Source organism: Ornithorhynchus anatinus, chromosome 1 (assembly GCF_004115215.2).
Source record: "Ornithorhynchus anatinus isolate Pmale09 chromosome 1, mOrnAna1.pri.v4, whole genome shotgun sequence".
NCBI lineage: Eukaryota > Metazoa > Chordata > Mammalia > Monotremata > Ornithorhynchidae > Ornithorhynchus > Ornithorhynchus anatinus.
The window spans coordinates 50,459,631-50,466,114 of record NC_041728.1 but is presented as its reverse complement, the minus strand read 5'-3'; the positions used below and the strand labels follow the sequence as shown (position 1 = coordinate 50,466,114).

The 6,484-nt window shown below is 47.6% G+C and overlaps 1 non-coding gene across 1 annotated transcript; it reads left to right on the top strand.

Annotated features, from left to right (window-relative positions):
- The first annotated feature begins 353 nt into the window (after nt 1-353).
- On the top strand, nt 354-426 carry TRNAT-UGU. The gene has a single exon. It is a non-coding gene; the product is annotated as a tRNA-Thr (tRNA).
- The last annotated feature ends 6,058 nt before the right edge of the window (nt 427-6,484 follow it).

The following is a 6,484-nucleotide window of genomic DNA, read 5'->3' as shown; positions in this document are numbered from 1 at the left end:
TTCCCCTTCCTTCTCCCTCCCTTCTCTCCCCCCTCTTTCCCTTCCCTCTCTCCCTCTCCCCATCTTCCTCTTCTCCCCCGCCTTCCTTTTCCTTCTCCCCCCTCTTTCCCTTCCTTCTCCCCCCTCCCCCATCGTCTTCCTCCTCCTCCTCCCTCTTCCCCTCCCCCTTTTCTGCATCCGAGGGCAGATCTGCCAGATGTGTCCCGTGGGAGTGCGGGGTCCGGTCCTGCCCCAAAATGAGTCCAGGAAAGGAAAGGAAAGGAAAGGCCACCAGCCACCTTTGGGAAGGAGCCCAGCAGGGCAAGGAGCAGGGGTGGTCCTTATTACCCTCCCGGCCGAGGCGGCCCGGTGGTGGCTCCATAGCTCAGTGGTTAGAGCACTGGTCTTGTAAACCAGGGGTCGCGAGTTCGATCCTCGCTGGGGCCTCTTTTTTTCCCCCCCCTCCCCTTTCCCGATTTGGTTTTGTGCTGCCGCGCTACTTTAGCCTCAGCGATGTCCTGTCCCCGTGCGTCCCCGAGGTTTCTCTATATTCCCCTCGCTTGGCGGGTGGCGTTTCGTCATCCTGCCCTGCAAGAACAGGTGCCAGGGATTGTGCGATTAATTGTCATGCTCTGCCTGACAGGAGGAGGAAGGGAAATGAAAAGAGGACCCCGTCGTTTCTGGAGAGGAGTACAAGGCGGTGGAAGAAACTCGGTTGCAGCTGGAGGTTTGGGGGGTGTGTATATATACATATATATACATATATACACCCCAACACATATACAAACACACACATATATGTGTGTTTGTATATGTGTTGGGGTGTATATATATACGTATATATGTGGGTGCATGTGTATATAATAATAATGATATTTGTTAACAGTTATTACTTACCAAGCACTGTTCCAAGCCCTGGGGTAGGTTTGTCCCACGTGGGGTTCACAGTCTTAATGCCCATTTTACAGATGAGGTAACTGAGGGACAGAGAAGTTAAGTGACTTGCCCAAGGTCACAGCTGACAGGTGGCGGGGGAGGGATTAGAAGCCAAGACCTCTGACTCCCAAGCCCATGCTCTTTCTACTAAGCCACACTGCTTCTCGGTAGATATACATATATATACACTGCTCTGTAGATATACATTTATATGTTTATCTAAAGAGAAGCAGTGTGGCTTAGTATATATATATGTACATATATTTACACACCGCTCATGGAGCACCCAGAGAATGAAAAGTCCCATGCCTTTCACAGTTGTTGACAGTAGTAATGGTTAGTAGAAGCAGTAGTATTTAATGAGCATTCATTTGGTGCAATGCACTGTACTAGACACTTGGGGAGTAAAGAATGAGTGATATATCCCTGGCCCACGAGGAGCTTGCCTCTCTTTAAGGGGGTCAAACATAAACATTTTATCCACTTGAATGGTTGGTATAAAGAACCAGGTACATGTATGTGCATGAGTGCCAAGGAGGATTTAAAGAAGTTCATATTTGCTAATGTTGGCAGAAGGGATAACTGAGAGGGCTGGGAAATCAATCAAGGAAAACTTTTTGGAGGAGAAGGGATTTTATGAGGGGTTTGAACTTTAAATGTTGGGTGAGCTGTAATCTCTCTGTCTGTTGGGAGCGAAGTGCAAGCCAGGGAAAAAGAGTGAGCTGGGGATGGAGGCAAAGTTGGGAATAGCGGGTGAAAAGTGCAGATAGGTATGGAGGGACGAGAATATGGAAAGCCTTGAAGTCGATTGTGAGTCGTTTGATGAGGAGAGATGGAAGAAGTCAGTGGAGGGTTGTGAGGCGAGCAGAGATGTGGGCAGAGTGATAATTCAGGAAGATGATTCAGGCAGACATCTCTACTCGGATGTCCTGCCTACATCTCAAACTTAACATGTCCAAAACAGAATTCCTTTTCTTCCCATCCAAACCCTGTTCTTCCCCAGACTTTTCCATCACTATTGGCATCCATCCTATCTCACAAACTCGTAACTTTGGCTTTATCCTCAAATCACCTCTCTAATTCATCCCACATACTAAATCCTGTTAATTCATCCTTTTCAAGATTGCTAAAATCTGCCTTTTCCCCTCCATCCAAAGTACTACCATGTTGATCCAAGCACTTATTCTTTCCCACCTTGACACTGCATCAGCCTCCTTGTGACCTCCCCTGCTCCCTGTCTCTCCCCACTTCAGTCCACACTTCACTGCGACTGCCCTGATCCTTTTTCTACAAAACTGTTCAATCCACGCTTCGCTGCTCCTCAAGAACCTCCCGTGGTTACCCAACTACCTCTGCAAAAAGAAAATCCTTTCCATGGGCTTTACAGCAATCAATCCTTGCTCCTAACTTATCTTTCTGATTTCCTGCTACAGTCCAGCCTGCACACTTTGCTCCTCTAATGCCAACCTACTCACTGTACCTCAATCTCATCTATCTCATTCTTGACCCTTCACTCACATCCTGCCTCTGGACTGGAACTCCTTCCTCCTTTATATCCTCATTCGATCATATTCTCCACCTTCAAAACCTTATTAAAATCACATCTCCAAGAAGCCTTCCCCAACTAAGCTCTCATTTCTTCTTCTCTCACTCCCATCTGTGTTCATTCATTCATTCAATAGTATTTATTAAGCACTTACTGTGTGCAGAGCACTGTACTAAGCGCTTGGAATATATAATTTGGCAACAGATAGATACAATCCCTGCCCAGTGATGGGCTTACAGTCTAACTGGGGGAGACAGATGGACAAAAACAAGACAACTTAATCGCAATAAATAGAATCAAGGGGATGTACACCTCATTAACAAAATAAATAGGGTAATAAAAATATCTACAAATGAGCACAGTGCTGAAGGGAGAGGGGGAGGAGCAGAGGGAAGGGGGGGAAGGGGGCTTAGCTGAGGGGAGGTGAAGGGGGGGCAGAGAGGGAGCAGAGGGAAAAGAGGAAGCTCAATCTGGGAAGGCCTCTTGGAGGAGGTGAGCTCTCAGTAGGGCTTTGAAGAGAGGAAGAGAGTTTGGTGGAGGTGAGGAGGGAGGGCATTCCAGGACAGCAGGAGGACGTGGGCCAAGGGTCGACGGTGGGATAAGCATGAATGGGGAACAGTGAGGAGGTGAGTGGCAGAGGAGCGGAGCGTGCAGGGTGGGCAGTAGAAAGAGAGAAGGGAGAAGAGGTAGGGGGCAAGGTGATGGAGAGCCTTGAAGCCCAGAGAAGTTTTTGTTTCGTGCAGAGCTTGATAGGTAACCACTGGAGGATTTTAAGGAGGGGAGTGATATGCCCAGAGCATTTCTGCAGGAAAATGATCCGGGCAGTGGAATGAAGAATAGCCTGGAGTGGGAAGAGACAGAAGGAAGGGAGATCAGAGAGAAGGCTGACACAATAATCCAGCCGGGATATTATGAGAGCCTGTACCAGTAAGATAGCTGTTTGGATGGCGCAGAAAGAGCGGATCTTGGCGATATTGTAAAGGTGAGACCTGCAGGCATTTGTGATGGATTGGATGTGTGGGGTGAATAAGAGAGCTGAGTCAAGGATGTCACCAAGGTTGTGGGCTTGAGAGACGGGAAGATGGTCATACCATCTACAGTGACAAGGAAGTCAGGAAGAGGACATGGCTTGGAAGGGAAGATAAGGAGCTCAGTTTTGGACATGTTGAGTTTTAGGTGGTGGGCAGACATCCAGGTGGAGACATCCTGGAGGCAGGAGGAGATACGAGCCTGAAGGGAGGGGGAGAGAACAGGGGAGGAGATGTAGATTTGTGTGTCATCTGCATAGAGATGATAGTTGAAGCCGTGGGAGCAAATGAGTTCACCAAGGGAGTGAGTGTGGATGGAGAATGGAAGAGGGCCAAGAACTAACCCTTGAGGAACCCCTACAGTTAGAGGATGGGAGGGGAAGGAGGAGCCTGCGAAGGAGACCGAGAATGAACGGCCAGAAAGATAAGAGGAGAACCAGGAGAGGACGGAGTCTGTGAAGCCAAGATGAGATAAGGTGTGGAGAAGAAGGGGATGGTCGACAGTGTCAAAGGCAGCTGAGAGGTCGAGGAGGATTAGGATAGAGTAGGAACCATTGGATTTGGCAAGAAGGAGGTCATGGGTGACCTTTGAGAGAGCAGTCTCGGTAGAGTGGAGGGGACGGAAGCCAGATTGGAGGGGGTCCAGGAGAGAGTTAGAGTTAAGGAATTCTAGGCAGTGAGTGTAGACGACTTGTTCTAGGAGTTTGGCAAGGAAGGGTAGGAGGGAGATAGGGTGATAACTGGAAGGGGAAGTGGTGTTGAGGAGGGTTTTTTTTAGGATGGGGGAGACATGGGCATGTTTGAAAGCAGAGGGGAAGAAGCCATTGGAGAGTGAGTGTTTAAAGATAAAGTTAAGGACGGGAGGAGGGAAAGGGCGATGGTTTTTATAAGGTGAGCGGGAATGGGGTCCGAAGCAGAGGTGGAGGGGGTGGCACTTGAGAGGTGGGAGGAGCTCTCCTCTGAAGAAACTGCAGGGAAGGATGGGAAAGTAGGGGAGAGGATTGGGCGGGGGGCGGGGAGGTAGAAGGGGGAGGGGTGACTTTGGGGAGCTGAGACCTGATCGTGTTAATTTTCGTGATGAAGTAGGTGGCCAGATCATTGGGGGTGAGGGATGGGGGATGGGGAGGAATGGGGGCCTGAGGAGAGAATTGAAAGTCTGGAGCAATTGATGGCGGTGACGGGCATGGGCACCAATGAGGGAAGAAAAGTAATTTTGCCTGGCGGAGGAGAGGGCAGAGTTAAGGCAGGAAAGGATAAAGTTTAAATGGATAAGGTTGGCAATCTGTGCTGTCCTTGCACTTAGATTTGCACCCTTTAATCACCCCTCCCCCAGCCCTTATGCACATATCCATAATTTATTTGTTTATATTAATGTCTGTTCCCCCCACCCCAGATTGTAAACTCGTTGTGGGCAGGGAACTCTCCCAAGCCTGTAGTGCAGTGCTCTGCACACAGTAAATGCTCAATAAATACAATTGATTGATTGATTGATTGCAGCCACATGTGGTATAGACTGGAGAGGGGAGAAGTTGGAGATTGGGCAACCAGTGAGGAAGCTAATACAGTAGTCAAGCCATGACAAGAACTAAATTTGTAGTAGGGTGGTAGCGGCTTGGGTGTAGAGGAAGAGGTTCTGGGAGATAATTTTGCAGAAAGAACTGTCAGGATTTGACAGTAAACTAAATGTGGGAAGTGAATGCCAGTGAAGAATGGAGGATGAATGGATCCCAAGGTTATGGGTTTCTGGGGCAGGGAAGATGGTGGTGGTGTCAACTGAGAGCCATGGGGGAGCAGAGCAAATCGTGGTGCTACACTGGGTGACTTCACTGTATAAAGGATTGATTCCTCAGTTGGAGCAACAAGGATCTTTAGACAGTGACAGTAAAACCTCCTAAAATGGAGTCAATCGTATTTATTGAGCACTTACTGTTTGCAGAGCAAACAATCAGTTGTATTTTTTGAACACTTACTGTGTGCAGGGCACTGTACTGAGAACTTGGAAGAGAACAACACAACAATATAACAGACATATTCTCTGCCCACAACGAGCTTAGGCTAGAGCTTACAGAGCACTGTACTAAGCACTTGGGAGAGTACTATATAACAGAGTTGGTAGACACGTTCCCTGCCCACAATGAGCTTACAGTTTAGAGTCGCCAAGCTTCTCCTTAGATTGTCTCTGAGTTTTCCCAAGGAGTAATCAATGTTCACTAACTGCATCACTGCCCAGTCCCTAGAAGTACAGTAACTATTACTGCAGTCTTGAAGAGAGCGAGAGGGACCAACACAGCTACATTAATAATAATAATAATGTTGGTATTTGTTAAGCGCTTACTATGTGCAGAGCACTGTTCTAAGCGCTGGGGTAGATACAGGGTAATCAGGTTGTCCCACGTGAGGCTCACAGTCTTCATCCCCATTTTACAGTTGAGGTAACTGAGGCACAGAGAAGTTAAGTGACTTGCCCACAGTCACACAGCTGACAAGTGGCAGAGCTGGGAGTCGAACTCATGACCTCTGACTCCGAAGCCCAGGTTCTTTCCACTGAGCCACCTGGAAGTACAACAACTCTTCACATCACTTCAGAGTGGCAATTTTGTTAAGGCATTCTTTTCCCCCTAAAATTACATTTAAAAATAGTTTGAACTACTGGAGTATCTACCTATTAGTAACTAGCAGTAACTGGAGTAAAGACAAAGCTGTGTTGCCTAGTGGATAGAGCACAGGCCTGGGAGTCAGAGGACCTGGGTTCTAATCTTTGGTCTGCCACTTGTCTACTGTATAACCTTGGGCAAGGTCACAGTTACCTCATCTTTCTAAATGGGGATTAAAACTTTGATGTAGCACTTGTGCTGTGTCCAACCTGCTTGACTTATATTGACCCCAGCATATAGCATGGTGCCTGGCACATAGTATATACTTAACAAATACCATTAAAAAAAAGAATAAGAGAAAGAATAAATTGGGCTTTATAAGTATAATTAACAATCCAAGC